This window comes from Cibotium barometz, chromosome 37, assembly GCF_041138505.1.
Source record: "Cibotium barometz isolate CiBa-2024 chromosome 37, ASM4113850v1, whole genome shotgun sequence".
Classification (NCBI taxonomy): domain Eukaryota; kingdom Viridiplantae; phylum Streptophyta; class Polypodiopsida; order Cyatheales; family Cibotiaceae; genus Cibotium; species Cibotium barometz.
Window position 1 is genome coordinate 45,257,833 of NC_141082.1, and position 22,882 is coordinate 45,280,714.

A 22,882-nucleotide genomic window follows, 5' to 3' on the forward strand; every position below is an offset into this window, starting at 1 on the left:
GACATAAAATAAAAGACTTTTAGAAAGGTATTTAGAATGTGATGTACAAAATTGTACCTCTGATGATATTTCAAGTAGAGTGTGCATCAGAAAAAAGGCATGGAATGCGACACGACAACCACAACAACTGTCATCCGGTTAACGTGGAACCCTACATCTAATATATCTTGTGTAGCTTACAAAATCATCCTGGGTGACACCCTCTAGGGTTGCAATGAATTTCCTCAAGGATCTGCATCCCAAACAAAATAATAATATAGATACAATGTCCATATGATAATCAAAAAATTGAATTATCTTTATTGCATATACTCACAACATAATGTTAGCATAAGTGCCACCGGTGGAGTTGACCAAGTAACATTTCTTGGTCTCGGTAGGTGTACATCACCAAACTCCAATGGGCACTACAAGCAACAAAAGGATGGAGTGAGAATTATGTATAAGAAAAATGAACCAAAGGGCCAAACCATGAACAATAGCAATGAAAGAAATTAAGCAACATACTCCTCGTGGTATGAAAAGAACACAATTTGCATCAAATCAATGATGCAGGTGTAGAAACAGTTACAGATATCGATCATGCCAGTGACCTTGGATGCAAGGACCACTGAGACCAAAGAATTCACCATGTACATCCACGACTAGTGATTTTTTGGTAGAGTCTTAAAATAATGAGGCTGTAAACACAAGCCAAATATGAAATTGGAGAAAATTACAATGGACCACACAAGCAAAAAGATACATTAGAATGACATAGGCTTGAGAATGAGGGATATTATTATCAAATCATCGTTGACCTCCCTAGAAGAGTCAGACACAATCTTCACTTCATCAGCGCACCAACAATGAAAAAGCAATCGGCATTGCGAATCGAGACCTGGACTTCAAAGTACGGCCTCAGGTATTCAAGGGCCTACGAGTTTATCAAGTAGCTTGGAAGCCAACCTCCCTAGAAGAGTCAGCAGACACAATATTCACTTCATCAGCGCGCCAACAATGATTCGCAATCGGCATTGCGAATCGAGACCCGGACTTCAAAGTACGACCTCAGGTATTCAAGGGCCTATGAGTTTATCAAGTAGCTCGGAAGCCAACTCCTCTTCCTCCCTTCGTTCTCGATCTCTTCTTTCCTGCACTCTTCTCCTTTCGGCTTCAGCCCTCCTCTCCTTCTCCAGCTTTCACATGGTCTCTTGTACCTGCTCCTATGCCCTCTTAGCCGCATTCTCTTCATCTCCTCCTTCCTGCGCATTTAGAACGTCTGGTTGCCCAAGGGTTTCAGCCCTCCTCTTTGAGTGAGTGTCTCGTTTATGGGTGATTGGCACCTCCTCGACCCTGATCCTCGACCACCCTGACACTTTACCTCAGAATGGGAGGGACCTCCAAGATCTCCCCCATTCTCCAATAAGGAATAACGATAGGCTCAAGAGTCTTGTCGTACTTGAACGGAGACGCTGAAGAGAAGCCATGTCCCTGGGCATGATGGTAACATGATGAGTGCGTGCCGCAAGGACATAGCTATCTTGAAAGAACTCCACAAGGAAGTCTTCCGCAGACTCTTAGAGGCATCCCAAGGCAGAAGCTTGCTAGCGTATATCCAGGCCATAATCCGAACAGATATCCCTGACCAACCTCTGGAAGGGAAGTCTTGGTATGGAAACGGACATATGCTTCTGCACCTTACAAATCTCTCTCAGAATGCTAGCACAGTTCCTGTTTTGGGTCTTGCGAGCTTGATTCATAATATCTATGTTCTTGCCCTTTCCTATTCATCTCGCTATGCGAGGATCTTTTGGTGAGGTACGACGGGCCGTGGACTTCGTCCTAGCCATGATAGAGCTGAAACCATGAAAACACATGACAACCTATTATAAATGGCAACAATAACGATACGAGGATGAGAAAGTTGAGAAAATGACATAGAAGAACTGAATACACAAAAACAAGAAACGATCACAACAACACGATGGAGGTCATCCTCTGACCAAGATTGGTCTGTATCGTGTTGTTGTGGTCATTTACCGAAACATAAGATTTCGCATTCAAACATCTTCATTCAAACAAAACATACCTTCATAGCCCAAAGAGAGACCACAACTTACGCGATATAAGGTATACTTACGGGAAGGATGACCTAGCATTGTGTTGTGGTGGTAGTTCTAGGTTATGGAAAGGACTTTTCGTCTTGCATTTCTCTTTGCTACGAAAACGACCAAAACAACGTGATACAACACATACTTTCCAGTAGAATGCCCTCCCCTCACGTTATTGTGGTAGTTTTTGTAGATAGAACCAAATACACCAAAAGAAGAAATGACCACAACAACGCGATGGAGGTCATCCTTGGACCAATATTGGTCTATATCGCATTGTTGTGGTCATTTACTGAAACATAAGATTTTGCATTCAAACAAAACATACCTTCACACCCCAAAGAGACCACAACAGTGCGATACAAAGTATCATTGCTAGTGGGATGACCTCCCAATGCATTGTTGTGGTCGTTTTGGTGAATACAATGTTTTCTAAGCTACCTACATTAGATGAGCACCTACGCTAAGGTCGTATCTCAGAGAAGCACAAAAACAAGACACGACCACAACAACACAATGGTGGTCATCCTCCGACCAAGATTGTTCTGTATCGCATTGTTGTGGTCATTTATCGAAACATAAGATTTTGCATTCAAACATCTTCATTCAAACGAAACATATCTTCACACCCAAAACAACCACAACAATGCGATATGGGGTATACTTGCTAGTAGGATGACCTAGCATCGCGTTGTGGTGGTAGTTTTGGGGGATGGAAAGGACTTCCCATCTTGAATTTCTCTTTGCTACAAAAAAGACCACAACAATGTGATACGACACATACGTGCCGGTAGAATGCCCTCCCCTCATGTTATTGTGGTGGTAGTTTTCGTAGATAGAAGGGGCCTCACCTCTTAAAATTTCTATCCCCCAAAGTAACCACAACAGCGCGATACAACGCGTTGTTGTGGCCGTTTTGGTGGATACAATGTTTTCTGAGCTACCTACATTAGGTGTGCACCTATGCAAAGGTCGTATCTCAGAGAAACATGAAAATGACACAGAAATTGGAAGGCAACCCCAATAGCGAATACCGATAGACAAATTCAAAAACTATGGGATCAACCTAAAACCCAATGCACATCATTGTAGTACCTGTGCGAGGTCTTGGAATCAGCCCCACAGAACGGCGTAGTCATGGGACGAAGACGACGAGACAAAAGCATCAGTGTAGTCACTCATGAAGACGAAGACGATGACGAAGACACAGAAGAAACAATGGTCAGGAGGTCCACGATGATGAAAGTGACGGCATGCAATGCACCACATCAATCACATCATACAAATATAGCATTAATTGGCATTCAATGCACCACATCAATCACATCATACACTTTCCGTTAGTTTTGGGCCACGTGGAAAAAGTCTCAGTCTTCGAGCCCTTTACTCGAGCCTACCAACGTTCCCACTCTCATTCCTTTTTTTGTCGTTTTCTTGTCACATGCCCTTTGTCTTTGTCTGAGTTCTTCACTGTGCCTTCATCAAACCTTGAATCCTTCCTTGTCATCCATTATGGAGGTAACTCTTACCCCTTTATGTGTTTTTGCCTTCCAATTTCCTTATATTTCTCTTTGTTTGGATTGAATTATGCATATTATCCCAAAACGACCATAACACTACGAGGGAGGAGACATATTCTTTCCATTAAGATGAACTCCCGTCGCATTATTGTGGTCATTTTTTAAGAGAATGTCTACTATGCTCAGCTTTTTGTCATGTTCTTGTTTGCTTAAGCTTCGATTAGTTTTCTACTAACCTTCCTATAAGGATGGCCACCATCGCATTTTGGTGGTCATTCTAAGTTGTAGCCTTGGTATATCTCGCTTTTTGCCTTCATTGAGGGTTATTTAGTTACTTGAAAAAATGACCATTACAACGGGATGAGAGATATTTCTTTGAGTGTACGACTCACTCCCTTTGCGTTGTTATGGTTGTTTCTGTTTTGTTGTTGTTTGCCGATAAATTCTTCACATTGTTCGACTTTGGTGCTCATTGACGGCTTGTTTGCTTCTGTTGGTTTTTGGATGAATATAGGCTGATCCTAGCAATTTCGTAGTTATGGAGGAGGAAGATGAAATTGTTTGTTGATACACCTTGTTGATACACCTGAAGTCAGGCTATTTGACTTTATCTACAAAGTCAAACAGCACCATGTCTAGCCAGAGATTTTTAAAATGTTCAACGTTGAGTTTGTTCTTGCAGATGTGTTGAGGTCCCTTGATTCTCAGCTTGCTACTTAGCACCTTGAGTTCACAAATGTTACTTCTGCTGGTCAAGTGGAGTTTGAAGGTGTTCCGTTCATTCATGCCCTTGACTTGCGAAAAAATGAAGTTGTATGAAAGCTTAGATTCCTTCTTGGCACAGGTTGTCGTCTAGGGCTCTTTGCGAGGAGCAGAAATGCCCACTCCATAATAAAAGAAAATGCAGCTTTGTTCGCTTTTATGAGGGATTCATCGTCTACCTCCAACTACAGCACAAGATTAGGACTTCGAGGATTTGCCTCCTGGACCTCAACAAGGGTGAAGGTGGTCTTCTCCAAGATGGAGCTTAGGAAGGTCCGAAAATAGAGGATAATATTTATTGGGAGGAGGAGAGGAGGGAGGCCTATAATGTTGACATCCAGGCTTTTCACTGTGACACCATCATTCCTGTTGATAGGACACACGCCAGCATGCGGACGAGGATGTTGGGAATGTACTCTTGTCAATTTTACCCTCATTTCTGATTGAAGGCATGCATTATGTCCTCTTATCAGACATACAGGCTCTATTCAATTTGCGCGGTAGGACTACTGCCTTGCCATCATTGTGATCAGCATCTCGATAAAGATGAAGGGTTTGTCCAGCATGGAGACGACAAATACCTCCAAATAGATAGAAGACACAAGGAAAGGGGGTTCTTGTCTGTGGGCAGATACCCTTTGTTAAATGTTTCAAGATGCAGCTGCTTATTACGAGTCCTCTGCCCTCTGAAGACCCAAGGAAAGGGAGTTCTTGTCTGTGGGCAGATACCCTTTGTCAAATGTTTCAAGATGCGGTTGCTTATTTACGAGTCCTCTGCCCTCCAAAGATGAGTTTAGGGATATCAAGAGAGGCTGAACATTTCCCGTCTGGGAGTAGATGCTGCAACGGTGAGTTGCGTGGTTGAAAACACAAGTGTCAATCTATGGAAACCAGACATTGTTGTTGAAGATGAAAATCAGAAGGTAAGCATTAATAGTAGCTCTATTGATTTGTATAGCGATTGAGTTTGTGAAGTTCTAATCATTTCTAAAATTTTATCTTCCAGTTGTATGTGAAGTGGGATCCATTTATCCTTCATGCCTTTGGAGCTCGGCATGTGGCCAGGGTATCTAGGGGGATATCCAATGAGGTGGAAGGAAGACAACGCTTGAGGGGGGAGGAAGACAACGCTTTTATTTTGGATAAGGAATTTTCTTTGCGGACCTTTGGATAGGGCCCCGGATACCTTTTTTAAGAAGTAATTATTATTTAGCCTATGCACGATCCCAAGATGCTTCCCCCCTATGGAAAATAAGAGCTTGTCCATTTTCGGCAACCCGTTTCAAGAGCGCTCCCTCAAAAACCAACTACCAAAGATCCCCCTCAAAACCAACTACAAAAGATCCCCCTCCCCCCACTGTAGAAGATCTCACTCCCCCCATTGTTGAAGAGCCTCCTCCTCCTCAAAAAAGACAAGGCTTGATTAATAAATGTGATCATAAAAAATCCTGTCTTCCTTTGTAATTTTTACTTTTCTTAAGTTTTCAATGTGTTGTACTCAAGGTCTCACTTTACTTTTCTTTTTCTTACATTGAGATATTTATGTAATCACATTTAGCGTATCTTTTCCAAAATGCGACGAATCATAATTGAAATATCACTATATACGCATAAAAATTTTGTTACAAACTCTCCATCAAGGAGGAGTAATGAGCACATTGCATAAAACAATTGTGACCTTTAAATATGAACAGTTATAAATAGCCATTCAAGGAGGACAACACAACAGCCACAACGCTTCACTCTTTGTGATAGTGAACCATCTTACCATGGAGTGGCATTCTTTGAAAAATTGGCACAGATAGCTCGAACTTGGCACCTTAGTCCATATCTCTTCCTACATAAAAAAAAAGTATGGTTAATTTTTGACAAAATCTTCGTTGAATATAGTTCAAATGACAAAACAAATATGGACACAAAACAACCACAACAACGCGATGTGGGTCGAAAAAGTCCATGTAGAATGTCCCATATCGCGTTGTTGTGGTCATTTACCAAAACATGAGATTTTGCATTCAAATGTAAGATAGGGCAAACATAGTTTTAATGGTGTGATGAGGTGCTCTAAAGTGCATTTTCCTTGACCCCCAAAACGACCACAATGACACGATACGAGGTATACTTGCCGATAGAATGACCTAGTATCGCGTTATTGTGGTCGTTTAGCTCTTGAAGTGTATGTTCCAATTTGTTTGAACGTCATTCAACAAACGACCACAACAACGCGATATGACATAGAACCCAACTCCTAATGACCAATATCGCGTTGATGTTGTTGTCTTCTTTGTTTAAAGTGTGTCTTGCAATTTTGTCTCATTGCCCTCCTCGGCCTTCTAGTAATTGTTTTGAAATGCACTCAAAGTCAAAACACCAGAAAATAATAATAATCAAGGAGTATAACCTATTTGTCTTGTAGGTCTTTACAATTGCGTTGTTCACGTCTTGATGACATCTATACAGTAAACAAAATTATTTTAAAAATCGTCACATTATGCATTTTGAGATTATTGGATTGTTTACTAGCTTGTTGCCGACTCTGAAATGAAAGTCAGAATGCAGTTTTGTTGGGCTCTCGTCCATGATATCTTGTTAACCGCTGTAGATTGTAGTTTTCACTAATAGTTACCATTGAAATCACTCTATCAATGAGTTTAATTGCAATTTCAATAAGAGTATTCCCATCCATGTCTTGATCCATTGACACTAATTTGTTATGTACTCTGTGCATACGTCTGTAGTAGAAGGACGTGATGAAGTTTTGACTACGAACGACATACCTGCAACACATTGTCTTCATTACCACCACAGAGCAAATTACATTTCTCTCTTCCTTTGTATCACATCCTCTGTCAAGACTTTCAAGCATATCCATGTTTTGTATGTTTTCACAGACAAACATTGTTTTTGTAATCCCTATTCTTGACTATGCAAACAAATATGCAAATATCATTTTACTGGCATTGCGAATGCTACTCGAACGAGTCTTGTAGAGATCTGTGGTTTGAGATTACATTGCACCTCCTGGAAAAGTTTTGCTCGATAACTTTCACTTATCACTGCACTTGGTAACTCCCGCTCTGTACTTGTGAATTCGGGCACAGAAGCCTTACTCAATGTGCCAAAAGCTGTCGTTCTAGTATGAATTTGGAAATAGTGGTTGTAAAAGAATATACCTGCCTCAGCCAATGATCTTGGAGAGTGACCTTTGTATTGTTGCTCTCCAATATATGCATGTAGAACATCAAGGATGCCAATTATTGATTCCACTAGTTGCCATTCAATATATGTTGAAGGATATACATCTGAAAAATTAATCAAACAATCTAATTAAAAAAGTTGTGTTGAGTTTAAAATGAAGCTACAATGAATTAGAAGCTTACAATTTGGTCTGTGTCGTGGAAGATCGTGCGGCCAACCATCCAGCCTTAACTCGTTATACAAATACACATGCTGGACAAGCACCTCTTGGATACTTGATTTGTTGTTTTCGTGTCTGAATCCTTGGATTCTTCCTTTCCAGCATGATATAAAATCTTTTGCTGATGATCCTCTTTGCTTTCTCTTCTGTGAAGACGACTGTAGCAAAATCCAACTCCCCTTTGAAACCATCAGAGGATTCCATGCGTTTTGTGCATCTAGCGTGTTATGAATCATAATAGATTGGATTTGTGAAGATGGCCTCCTAGGGCACGTCGACATTTTAGTCAGAGGGTTGTTTGCTAGTGACGAGAGAGCAAAAAATTGAGAAATCACAGTTAGATGGTATGTTGTCGTCTCGCGAGGAGAGCACGAGAAATTGGGTGTGTTCCCAAATGTATGCAATGGGCGGGAAAGGAAAATTTATTGCTTCAAACTTTAATGTTGATAGCATCTGACATACGGGAGAAAAAGAATGTCATTTTTCTTCTTTTTTTAGCAACAAATTCGATCTTTAAAAAAAATATTCTTTTTTGAAGAATTTCTACATTACGTAGCCTTTGCGCTCGCTCATTGGTTGGGCGCCTATTTTTCATTTCTCTAAAAGGCCCAATAATGAGTCCCGTTTTCCCCTAATGATAATAACCTAGATACTTTTGTGACTCCTCCACATGAAGGAAGGGGAGACAACGAGGGACTATGTGTGGGGCAACCAAAGCATCCATTATTCTCTCAATTCCTCTCTCTCTCTCTCTCTCTCGGGTAATTTAAGCATTTAAGTGATGTGAAAGGCAATGGCAAATGGCAAATGATAGTTCAGTTGCTAAAAAAGAGACGAGTTGAATGGAGATCATGTGGGGAATGCACCAAACGTGGTCACTAGAGGCAAGGAGGTGTTAAGGCATACAAAGGGTCCATGGTGAGCTCCTAAAGCTCATGAGATCCAAGTAGGCCCTAGATAGAGCTCACCTTTTGCCTTTTCTTGGCGGCATTTTCAATTTTCAGTTGGAAATGTTTAAATATGCATGTAAGAAGGTTTTTGAGGGCATACTTATGTAATAAAAGGTTTTTAAAATGTCATGTAAAACGTGGATTGGAGAAGCCAGCCAGCGAGGCTACATTAAGGCCAAGGTCACATCAAATGTCATAACAACAAAGATGCTTTTGATTAAAAATAGGCACATTTTACACACTGAAACTTCCTTCGCATCTTTTTTGAAGCAATCTGGTGGCCGTATCCAGTGCCACATGGGGGTTGTCCCAACGCTAATCTTTGTATTAAGCGTAATTAATACCTGCTTAAAAGTAAAGATCTGTGGATCTTGACGGCAACATAAAGGTGGGAAATTATCCAACTAAAATCGCATCGTTTTTGCGGAAACTTTGCATGGGCAAGTACATTCTTTGTGCATGCATGTCCCAATCAAATGAAATACATTATGTCCTAAGCAAGACGTAACAGCATGTGTCCGTGCTTCCCAATAAAATAAATGTCCTTTTATAAAAGCTTGCAATAATTTTTGTGAAGGCCACATGATAAAAGTACACGGTTTATGAGGCTGAATATATAACAGCTTGCAATAATTTTTGTAAAGGCCACATGATAAAAGTACACGGTTTATGTGGCTAACAGTGAATATAGGCTGTGCAGTCACCAGTGTGGAGATAGATCCCGATTCCCAAGCCTCCTTTGTTTTCCTAGGCTAGCTTGGGCCGGCCCACAACTAGCCTGCACCTTGCCACAACATTCACCCACTTGTCATTTTGTGCTGCCATCATTTGTAAGACTAGTTAGTTCCCATGGAGGACCCTCATGTAATAAAATTGTCCTACTTTAAAAATATAAAAAAATGAAAAAAAAAGAAAATCCATTAGTTAGATACTGTTCACGGAGAATATTTTTCTTCTCATATCTTAAAACTTGTAATTTTAAAATTTACAAGTTTTTCTTCAATATTTACAGGTTTTTCCACTAAAATATAATTAAAATGCTTAAAACTTTGTCGATCTTTAAAATTGCAAAATAAAATTTACAAGTGAAATCATGAATATTGTAGGTAGTGACTTGTAAAGGAATATTGTAGGTAGTGAGTTGTAAAGGTTAGGTAGTGTGTTGTAAAGGTTGAGGGGTTTTTTATGAACACTGTTGGGAGGTGGCTATATTATATGTTACCTACTTCAATTAATATAAAGTTCTTTTTTATGAACACTGCTGGGAGGGTGGCTATATTATATGTTACCTACTTCAATTAATATAAAGTAATATAAAGTTCTTTTTTATGAACACTGCTGGGAGGGTGGCTATATTATATGTTACCTACTTCAATTAATATAAAGTTCGGAAGCGTGCCTACCATAGCAAGAGGTTTGAGAGCGTAGTAGCTTGATTATGTAGTAATTTTCTTTGATATTTCAATTTTGGACAATTATTGCTTTGCTATTTAAGAAGGGCTAGCTATGATCAGTTTCACACATGCACATTTCTCTTATGGATAACCTCCTTAAGCTAAGCTCCACATGGAGTGCTCAGTAGCGGTGGTTCACCGCCCCAGGCAGAGAGTAGTTGATTGATTATGTCGTAATTTTCTTTGATAAGCTAAGCTCCCACATGCAGTGCTCAATCACCCGTGAACCACCGCCCCAGGCATGAAGCTCTTGTGGAGCCCTAGTATGGATAGCCTCCTCAGCAGTGCTGCTGAAAGCTTCCGCGTCCCACAGCACCTGGAGTGTTCGTTCCCGGTGAAGCACCACCCCAGACAGGAGGCCTTGGTGGAGCTAAGTCGATCGTGGGTGGAGTCTCGGTAAGCAGCAAGGCAAGATTCGCTACGATTTGTTTGCGTGCATGCTCTTTCCCGACGGAAGCTGCGTGGCGAGGTCCCTAACTTTAGTGAAGCTCAATTACTGGTTTTTCCTTCTGGATGATCGATGATGCAGATATGATGGGGAAGGATTTGGTGGCAGCGAGGGGTTGATGCGCTCTGCTGATGGAGGCGATGTTCGGAGGAGAGGAAGCCGAGGCAGCGGGCCTGCATGTTAACAACGGTGGGCCAGAAATTAGTCAAGGTAGCGACCGGTCGCCCCACAGCTATTACCAGTCGCAGATCTTCTTCGGAGGAACAGCTTCGGTCGCTACCTCGACTAATTTCTGGCCCACCGTTGTTAACATTCAGGCCCGCTGCACCACCACAATATCAAGAGCAGCAGCCGTGCTGCAGCAGTGGAGTTCGAGGAGACGGTCTCCCAAGCTTGTGCTATGATCCAGTGCAGAGACCCAGACTGCACTCGCCTAGCACTTGAGATCTTTGCCTGGAAACCTGACCTCCAGGCTCCAGGCCTACGTTGAATGTTGGAGCGGTTAGACACGCCAAGTAGTTGTGATGACAAGACAGGGAACGATAAAATAATATTAATAATAATAATAGGAATGCCCCTGCTGTTCATGCATGGGTAGTTACTATCTTGCTTACTTTTGAGGACTGTTGAGCAGTGTTAAAATTTACTAGTTGGGAACCCGTGATTCACTTACTTTTCTTTTTTGTGTAGAGTGTTAAAATTTACTAGTTGTTAACCCGTGATTCGCACGTCTTTTGAGGCTTTCAAAATCAAATTCTATCCAAACCTCCTCCTCTCCTCCCCGAACCTCTAAATTCTTGCCAAGTGGCAGGTTTGTGAAACTCTTCCTTAAGATAATAATATAGAGAAGGGAGAGTTAAAGAGTGAAAGACAAGCTTTATTCCCATTTCAAATTCAAATTTTAGTGTAAAAAGGAGGCAAAGTGATGTAGAGACTTGGGAATGCCACTTATATGATGAAAAGGTATCTCTCTAGAATAGTTTAAAAATAGAATACCCTATCATTATATGTAAAGGTGTATTTATTTGAGGATATAATAAGTGAGCACACCTCAACACACATCTCCAATGAAGAAAAGTAAAAGCAATAATCATTTCTATTTTTTAAAAAAAAAATCTTAACAAAAATTTTACATATATGCACACAAACACATACACACATGTACCTGCACACATAGACACACATATGCACATAGACTCTCGTGTGCGTACACACACACTTGCACACTCTGTACATGCACACAGACACATATGCACACAGACTCTCGTGCACATACACACACACACACTTGCATGCACTTATGCACACTCATATACACATACACAGATAGATACATATAAGCATACATGCACATAGTCGCACACTTGTATATACACATGCAGACACACACTACGCGTGTACACACAGTCACACACACTCGCATGAGTGCACACATAATCGATACACACACAATCACCCACATGCAGCACAAGCATGCACACACCCGAAGACGTGCACATGATGCACATGATGCACATACACACACTCACTAGCATGCACACACACACTTACATACATACGCATAACACAAATACACGTGCATGCACACACTCAAGTGTACACATATGCATGTAGGCTCACATGCACATGCGTACAAATAGAGTTGGTGTGTACACATATACACATGTATGTATGCTCACATGCACATGCATACACATAGAGTTGGTGTGCACACACTCGATACATATATGCATGCATATACACACATACATTTTCACTCGTGTGTCCAAACATAATAAACACACATAATCGGCACACACTTGTACATGCACGTAGAATTGACACATACATAATCACATACATGCATGTGTGTACACACACTCACACATGCACATGATGCACACACACATAAATGCATACACATGTATAGACACACTCTTGCATGCTTGCATGCACACTTGCACATGCACACACTTGCATACACCATTATACATACACATACACATGCATGTGTATACACACACTCGCACATGCACATGATGCACATACACATAAACCATACACACGTATACACACACTCTTGCATGCTTTCATGCACACTTCCACATGCACACACTTGCATACACACATACATACACATGCACATACATGTGCATGCACACTCAAGCATGGTCACAAACACATATGTAGACATATGCATGTGCACACGTGCACACATATGTGCATGTGCATGCACACACGTACACACATGCATGTACATACACATGCATCCATACACACAAGTACATAGATACACACCCGTACTCTCTTGTGCACGCGGGCATAGAGGTGTGTACACATGCATACATATAGGTGTACGTACACATACTCTCATGCATGTGCACAAAATCGATACACACAATCATACATGGACGTGGGTGTATAGACACCCAGATATATACGTGTACACACACAAGTGCACATGATGCATGTACACACTCTCGCATGCTTGCACATACACACACTCACACACATGCATAACACACACACAGATATACACATGCAAATACATGCACATGTACACACTTGAACGTGCACACAATACACGTGTATGTGTGCATGTAGACACATGCACACATAAGCGCACATGTACGCGTACACACGTATACACACATGCACATATATACACGTGTGCATCTACACATAGGCACACATACACTTTCTTGTATACGATCACATATGCACACATATATACACATACACTCTCTTGTCTACGATCACATAGACATATACACGTGCATAACTATAAGCGCATGCACACATAAACATAAACATAGTGTTGCACACACACATGCGATCTTGTTGACACACACAATCATATGCATGCATACATAGAGTTAATACACACAGTCTCAGCATGAGGATAACGTGAGACCTACCTTTATTAAGGCTTTAATACATAAAGGTGCACTCACACAGATGTGTGTGCGTACACACTTGACACAGAGGCACACACTCACATGCACGTGTGCACATAGAGAGTTGGCATGCACACACGTGCACACATATACACACATACACTTCCACATGTGCACATACATAAACATATAAAATCAACACATGCACAATCACACACTTGCATGTACACATAGAATCGACACATACATGCATATGCATGTACACACCCACACATGCATTTATGTGCATAAATGCATACACACATATACATACACTTGTATGCTTGCACACACACACACACACATGCACAACACACACATATATACACATGCACATGCACTTGCATGCACACACTCAAGCTTGCAAACACACACACATATGTGCACATATCGCACACATAAGTGTTTGTGTATACGCACGCACATACACATGTACACACACACACATGCATGTACATACACATGTTCATTTACATACACAAGCACATAGATGCACACCCACACTCTCTTGTGCATACACATAGAGATATACACATGCATGTACATCACACACACACACACACACACACACACACACACAATGACACACACAATCTCATACATATGTACACAGAGTTGACACGCATAATCGATACATAGTTTAAGAATGAGGGTAGCATGAGCCGCCTTCATTGAGGGTTTACTACTTGATGGTGCACTCACATAGACATGTGTGTACACACTATCGACACATAAAGGCACGCACACTTGCATGCATGTGCACACACAATGTTTGCATGCATAGAGTTGATGCACACATGTCCACATATGTGTACAAACATAAAAATGTACACACACATGTACACTATTTGAGCACAAGGGTTTATACATGCAGTAGCACGAGATAGTGTGTATGAGAGAGAGAGGGTGCATGTGCAGGCACATACGTGTGTGTGTGTGTGTGTGTGTGTGTGAAGCCACACACATGTACACATACATATTTATAGTAGAGTAGCGTTCATCCCAACAAAACATATGTACATCTAACACTATGACTATATTCACACATATAGTCACTCATATTAGAATATAAGCTCACAAGTTGGTACATAGGGTAATTGAAATATTATTTCAAGGTGATTGTTGAGTTTTGTTTCTATGTGTGGGTCCATGACTTACATACTCTCTCTTGCCACATGCTCTCTCTTCTAAAGGTGGCACAACCACTTAAGCAACAATGTGAGAAACTAATCCCATATCTACCACATGTCATGTCTAAGATCTCCTCTCTAGCCACATGCCACATGGTAGCATTGTAATACCAAGAGGAGGGTGCATAGGCTGCAAGAGTACATGGATCAAGTATTAGTACTATATTAAAATAGAGTTGGACATGCAACATCCATTTGGCCTAATGGTTAGTGCGTACTACGTAGGTTTTTGAAGTAAGGGGCGTAAGGTTTGATTCTACACAACCAAGGATGATTTCTGACAGATTGGCAAAACTCCACGCGTGACCCAATCCATACACAATTTCTTCACACATTTCATTTTCGAACCTCCAATTTGTGGATTTAAAGTTTAAAGAAAGTGTTTATAAGAATGTATATCGTGCGTGTGTGTAAGGCCGTGTATAGGTAGACTTGTAATTTTTTCTAAGCATAAGGATGTGCCATATTGTGATTGTAAGGGTGGCCCCCACTATTGAAGGCCTTGAATACACAAGTGGCTTAGACTCACCTTTCGGTGAGTTGATTGTCCTCTCTCTCGCTCTTTTTCATTTTTTCCCTTTAAAACAAACAAAAAATAGTTTGTTTATACTAATTCTAGTCTCTCTCTCTCTCCCCCTAATATCTTTTTCTCTCTCTTCCTTCTCCTATCTTTTTTCTCCCTAAAAAAGGCTCATTAATAAAAATATTTTTTTATAAATCTCTCTCTCTCTCTCTCTCTCTCTCTCTCTCTCTCTCTCTCTCTCTCTCTCTCTCTCTCTATCTAAGTCTCTCTAGATCTATATATATGTAACTCCGTCTCTCTCTCTCTCTCTCTCTCTCTCTCTCTCTCTCTAACACATTCTCTCTCTTTTTACCTTTCTCTAACTCTCCCTTTCTAGTGTTTGTCTCTCTCTACCTCTCTCTCTCTCTCTCTAACTCTCCCGAGCTACCCATTCTCACTCACTCAATCTCTCTCTAGATCTTTTCCTAACTCTCTCTACTTCTCTCGAATTGGCTAACTCTCTCTCTCTCTCTCTCTCTCTCTCTCTATTTTTCTCTTTAACACATACTCTCTCTCTCTAACTTACTCTCTTTACCTTTCTCTAATTGTCTCACGGGACCTTTTTGTACTTCTTGAAGAAATAATTAAAAACTCACAATACATCAAAGATTAGAGCATAGACTTGAATCAAATTGATATGATTGAGCATAGCATAGCATAAAAATAAGAGAAATAGAACAACATCACCATCAAGACACTATTGGGTGCAATCTCCTCCCTCATGTGTGTAGCTCCACTTCCACGACATGAGTATTTTAAGAATTCTATTCAATAAATAGCCCAAGGAACTATTGTGTACAAAATTGGGCTAGAATAGCTTTTACAAGAATAGCTTAAACACTAGAGCTTGTTCACACACTAAGTGTAAATAATCAAAACTCTTCTAATATTTATGTTGCTAGGAATATAGCAACGCCATACACAAGCGTGCATAAATAATATATACAAACATTGGGCATGTGGCCAACAAAATAATACGGAATAATAATGTTCTGAGATGATATAGACAAGATTCTCCATAGGCAACACGCGCGCTGCTCATCACCTATCTCATAAACGTAAACGCATTAGTTGTTTCAATTAATCCTAATATGAAACGTTAATAGGCACAAACACAACATACACTTACCACTTGTTTCACTATGATGAGAGTATTATTATACACATCATCTAGCATGGAGTGCATTGCCACTTGTTACACTTTCAATTAGCATGGCACATCAATTGCATAAACCACTTGTTACGCTTCGACCATGTCCAGTTGTCTAGCATAGTCCACTTGTTTCACTTTGACCACAATATAGTTGTCACAAGCATGGCACTACCTGTTACCTAAACAACATACACTCGTCAAGCATGGTCTCAAGTTATTCCAATAACACTAGGCAACCAATATTTAATGTGGGATCACACTAGCGTCCGAGCATCCCCGTACAACTAAAGGGTGGACATTCTATAACATCCCTCCTGCTTGGATAAGCAACTAACCTCATTCGCATGTTTTCTTATTGCAAGTGAAGGATATCAATTGCGAGTGAAGGATATCAATTGTCATATAATATATAAATTCAAGTATCTTCTCTAATTATAACAAAAGACATTGTATCAAGGACTTCTATGTGTAATAAATTCCATACCACTAGAAATCATCCCACACAAATCTAGAGATAAGTATGCATCAAAATCCTTCACACCGAGTTAGTCTCGAATCCCATACCACAAGATTAATACATAGTGATAAATTCATAAAGTATAGTTCAAGATGGAAGGGCCAGTTCCTCCAAGAAGCTCTACTTTTGATGCATACAAACTCCTTGAAAATTACAAAAAAGTCTTAAATAAAATTTATTGTAAAAATATTCAAATGAAATAAATGTGTTACCTCAAGAGTCAAAGTAGTCATCGTGGTATTCTTCTTCTTCATCACCATCGATCATATTGAGTCCAAGTGAAATAAACTTTAACTTCCGTAGACAATTTGATGCGATATATCCAATCTCGTTACACTTGTAAAACTTCTTTGAATCATGTTTATTAGCCTTTTGTGAATCATCTACCTTGGTGTCAATACATATTTTATGGTCATTAAGAGATGTATCAAATGATTTTGGAGAGGTTTTAGGCTTCAAAAATGTTGACGTCGAGGTTTGGGGTGTCATTTTGGTTACTTGGGAAAACCATTTTTCTTTTCATAATTCAAGGCTAATGAAATAGCCGAGCTAAGGGAATGTGGTCAAAACATATTCACCTCTGATCGAATTGTAGGTTTCGAACCTACTATGAACTTCCTTCTTTGATCCTTGGTACGAACCTTCTCAATTACCTGTATTTGTAACAAAGTTTGCCAAAACCTATCCACATAAGTTGATATATTCTCTTTGTCAAGCTGCTTGAATATAGAGCATCATTGTCGAGCCTTAGCTTTGTATTTTGAAGGTAGAAAATCTTTCTCAATGAGTTTTTGAAATCTCTTCCAAGATTTTGGTTTGCGCTTGCTAGTTCTAATGACTTTCCACCATAATGCTGCACTATTCACCAAGTGATTGTAGCACATTTGATTTTTTCCTTCTTAGAGAACTTTTCCCTCAAAAAATAATCATCTTGTTGACCAAGCCAAGCAAGTATAATGCAAGCGTCCTTGCCATCAAAATTATGGAAAGTAAAAACTTTGCGGCTAATCTTCTTTTCTTTTGTAGACTCCTGAGCTCAAACTTTCTAAGCTTATAATTGTAAGCTTGAAAGGTGGTTCTTGTATTCCCATAGGCGACCAACCCATAACAAAGGTAAAAATAGAGAAAGGGCCTTATAAAAGTATACGCTTCTCTCTCTCTCTCTCTCTCTCTGTCTCTCTCTCTCTCTCTCTCTTTGGTAATAATCTTATATAATAATAAGATTATAAGCTTTAAAGTTATGGTTAATCCAAACTTTTGACCACGTGTCCCAAACTTGTGGGAAATTCCCATATTCCCCAATATGGTGTTCTTAGGTTGCAACAAGCTTCTTTACGACTACCAAAAGCGCCTATAGCGTCGCGCAACTGAGAAAAGAAGAAAAATCAAGTTCATTCTCGTCGTCATCGACGAGTGGAAGGAAGAGATAAAAATAAAAAATTTTCACCTACGATTTATGCTAAAATTGCCGCCGCCCTTGTTGCTTATGTGATAGCTTAATCAAGAAATTAATCTCCAATTAATGAAAAGAAAGAATTGCCACCTTGTTTATTGAGAAGAAAAGAAGAGAAAAAAAATCTTGAATCCTCCATTATACAACTCCTCCTCTGGCCTCTGTACTGAAATCTAAGAGAGTAGGAGAATGATTCTCATGCCTTGCTCCATACATCCATAAAGAAGGATCTCCAAACCGTATTCAATTTTTCAAAATCACTTTTGTGAAACTAAGTGTGGTTTCTCTTCCACATTAGTGGTTTTGCAAGAAAGGGGGACATCAATTGTTAGCCTGTGATTCCAATCTCCATCCAAGGGTCCACAAAATTCCCATGAACCTTCCAAACTTTATCCATGAGTCCTTGAGGCTTTGTCTCCATTATCCTTTAGATTTTTATGAGCTTCTTACTTTTTCTTCAAGTGCAAGTATCCATAGCTCTAATACCACTGTCACCACGGGACCTTTGTGTACTTCTTGAAGAAATAATTAAAAACTCACAACAATATCAAAGATTAAAGCTTAGACTTGAATCAAATTGATATTATAGACCATAGCATAGCATAAAAACAAGATAAATAGAACAACATCACCATCAAGACACTATTGGGTGCAATCTCCCCCCTCATGTGTGTAGCTCCACTTCCACTACATGAGTATTTTGAGAATTCTATTTCGAGATGATATAGACAAGATTCTCTATATATCACATGCACACTACTCATCACCTATCTCTCACAAACGTAAACACATTAGTTGTTTTGATTAATTGCCCTTCTCTACAATTAATCCCAATATGAAATGTTGATAATAGGCACATACACAACATACACTTACCACTTTTTTCACTACGATGAGAGTATCATTATACACATCATCTAGCATGGAGTGTATTGCTGCTTGTTATACACTTTCAATTAGCATGGCACATCAATTGCATAAACCACTTGTTACACTTCGACCTTACACAGTTATCTAGCATAGTTCACTTGTTTCACTTTGACCACAAGCATGGCACTACTTGTTACACCACCTCATCAACATACACTGGTCAAGCATGGTCTCAAGCTATACCAATAACACTAGGTAACCAATATTTAATGTGGGGTCACCCACGATACCAATTCACTAGGATGGCACACTAGCGTTCGGGCGTCCCTATACAACTAAAGGGTGGACATTATGTAACACTAACTCTCTCTAAGTCTCTCTCTACTTAATCTCTATCTTTCTCTAAGTCACCCTCTCTCTCTCTCTAACTTTCTAATGCTCAATCTCTCTCTCTCTCTCTCTCTCTCTCTCTCTCTCTCTCTCTCTCTCTCTAATTCTCTTTATTTCTCTTGAACTGGCAAACTCTCTCTCTCTCTCTCTCTCTCTCTCTAACTCACTCTCTTTACCTTTCTCTAACCCTCTCTTACTCTCTCTAACTGTGGCTAACTCTCTCTCTAACTCTATTTACTGATAAATAAAGAGAGTTGAAGAGAGAGAGCATTAGAGAGAAATAGAGAGAGGGGGGTTAGAGAGAGAGGGAGATTAGAAAGAAAAAGAAAGAGAGTTAGAGAGAGAGAGAGAGAGAATTAGAGAGAGTGTTAGATAGAGAGACAAAGAGAAAGAAAGAAAGAAAGAAAGAAAGATTTTATTAACGTCTTCCAAAAGACTGAACTCGGCCTATGAGACAAATCGGAGTACCTGTATGGGGTATCCTCTGTCATCCCAACAAAATGAAAAAGTACTGAATAAAAAAGCTGAATCTGGGTGTGCAGGGGATGGAGCTCTATTACTAGGAGAATGCAAAGCTATATGCATGGAGTATACAATCATGATATGCAACCTAGCTAGCTCCATCCTGTACCATACTGGGGGTATAAAATGGTATACATCAGTGAAGGGGGTGTCCACAACTCCCTGAAGAACATGCCTGGGTGTGCTCTGAAGCGAGCCAGTCGCTCCGCACCCTCTCTGTGAAACTGAGCTCTGATCTCTGTCATCTCTCTCTGGTATAGGCGTGGTGTCCGAAAGCCAGGTGTCCTCTGTCTCCTGCGGGCTCTAAGTGTCTCTGCTCTCTGGAGAGTAATTTCCTGCCGTGTAGGGGCTGGGAGGGGTATGGATCTCTGAAAAAATGTAGTAATCTGTGTCTGTCGCCCCCCCTCTGGAGCTGTCTGAGCCTGTAATAATGTCTCTCTGTGGTGCTGTATGTCTAGAATGTATCTCCCCAGTTGCGCTGGTCTGCTGTCTCAAAGATCTGGCGTAGGGAATGTGGCTCTCTGAATAAAATGGGATATCTCTCTCTGATGGCTGTATATGCTCTGCATCTGCATACATAAGGGTGGTTGCAAGATCAGGGTGCCCAGTTTTGTCCACTCAGGCACCCTGTAAACAGTAAAAAACAGGCATTTGTTTACCTTTAGTGGCTAATCTCTCCTAGTAAATGAAGGAATTTCATTTTAAGTTCTTTTGTTGGAACATCATATTCAAAGTTGAAAATATAGTTGCATAATTTGATTAAGCATTAGATAGTCAAAAGTCCTCATTTTCTTAGGTACAAAGTCAATGTATACACCTTGTCCCAAACTTGAGCTGATTCCATAAAATGCTAATATCTTTTACATATAAACTCATATGAGATTCCCACTTTGTACCTTAGATCTTCACATAATATGGAGCTTAACTTGATTTTTTGAGAAAATTTTAAGATATTTGTCTATTTTCTTTAATTATTTCAAGGTCTTTCAAGAGTTATAATATACGCCACTTTTTGTACCCACAATAGCTACCACTTAAAATCCTCAATCTTGTAGATCAAAAGAGTGGGTAGATACTGAGACATTAGTAGAATGTGGTGGTTAGTGAAAATCCAATGGTTGGATTTTTAATGATCTCTTTTTTAAAATTCTTCCAGACTATCAGAAGGCCTGCAAATATTAATAATCTAATTAGTAAAATTACATTTTTGATGTGAATCATCTAAAACCTATAGGGACCAGTGTACTTGTAATGGTGCATCTATGGAAAAATAAATTGGATCACTCTAAGTATGGAAAGATCATTTGTTTATCATTTCATCATATTTTTAATTAATTTTGATTAATTAGACTAATTTATATTAATTTAAGTTATATTGGATTAATTTAAGAGCAAGCATATTTTCTATTATTTGCTTGATCTCATTTTAAGTACCTTTCCCCCTAAAATTTGCTCTCCAAGCATTGTCCCAGTCCAGCAGAAACTGGATAAAACTGGATACCCTGATCTTGCAACAACCCATAATGCTCCTCACTCTCCACCTCCTCTCTGCACAATCTGCATACCCTCTCCTCTCGGGGGATCCGTGCTACTCTGCTAGTCTCAATCTCCAATCGGTGTGATGAACCTCTGAGCTGACCAATAGCCACTCGGGAGCCGTGTGGTAAAAAGCCCTCCATGTATCTAGGCCTCTCTATAAATCCATCAACAGTGATACTCATGAAGTGATCTCTGTAGTATAGCATCTTCGGTGGAAGAGGCTCTGTAGGCGATATCCATGTCTCTCGTGTATAGAGCTGCCACAGATCCTGTCTCAATACTCTGTTCCTCTCACTATGAGAGATGGATATGTGGTGCATCCCTGTCATACTGGAATGGTGGTAGATGATCCATGTCTAGGCCATGCTGTGAGAACCAATGTGTGACCTGTGCATACCATGATCCTCTATCTCCTGCCTCAGCCAACTGTCTAGATGCCTGAAAAGCTCTGTATGATAATCTGTCCTGTGGCATCTCTCTGAATCTGTCAGCAGGCATATAGTCTGAAATATGGCCTCTACCATCATAGGAGGCACAACAAACTCTGCTCGGATAATGTCATGAGGTACTGACGGTTTGCTGCGTATCATGCGTGCCATCATGAGGGCCTGTGGTCTCTCTATCTGTGTCCACCAATGGGTAGCAAGGCCTGGCGCCCATACTTTTGCTCCATACATCAATGCCGGTGTGACTAATGTGTTAAATAGCCACCCCTTCGTCCGGGGCTCCTGAAAATGCGCCTGGTGGCACTGTCTCTCTAGCATAGCCAATGCTGCATATCCCCGTGTCAATCTAGCTCTGGCTGCTGAACCCATGGTAAAGCGTGTGGCTGCTGTGCAGAGAAGGTAACCCCTAGGTACACATATGATGTCACCACCTCCACCTGGCATCCTGCGAGAGTGAATGTCAACTGACTCCTGCCCTGTCTCGATGTATGAAAGACCATAACCTTGGTTTTCCCAAGGTTCACAGTAAGACCCCTCTGTGTGCAGAAATCATCGAGTGCATGTAGATGCTGCTGTAGACCACCTGGGGACTCAGACACTAGTACAATATCATCAGCATAGAGCATAATATGTACTGAGGTACCTACTAAATCAACTCCATCTCCGCCTCCCCTTGTAAT

At 40.3% G+C, this 22,882-nt stretch overlaps 1 long non-coding RNA gene across 1 annotated transcript; it reads left to right on the forward strand.

The window, feature by feature from the left end:
• Positions 1-10,138: 10,138 nt before the first annotated feature.
• LOC147617311 (uncharacterized) lies at positions 10,139-11,328 on the forward strand. The gene is made up of 2 exons (XR_015262334.1): positions 10,139-10,593; positions 10,727-11,328. It is a non-coding gene; the product is annotated as an uncharacterized LOC147617311 (long non-coding RNA).
• Positions 11,329-22,882: the final 11,554 nt, after the last annotated feature.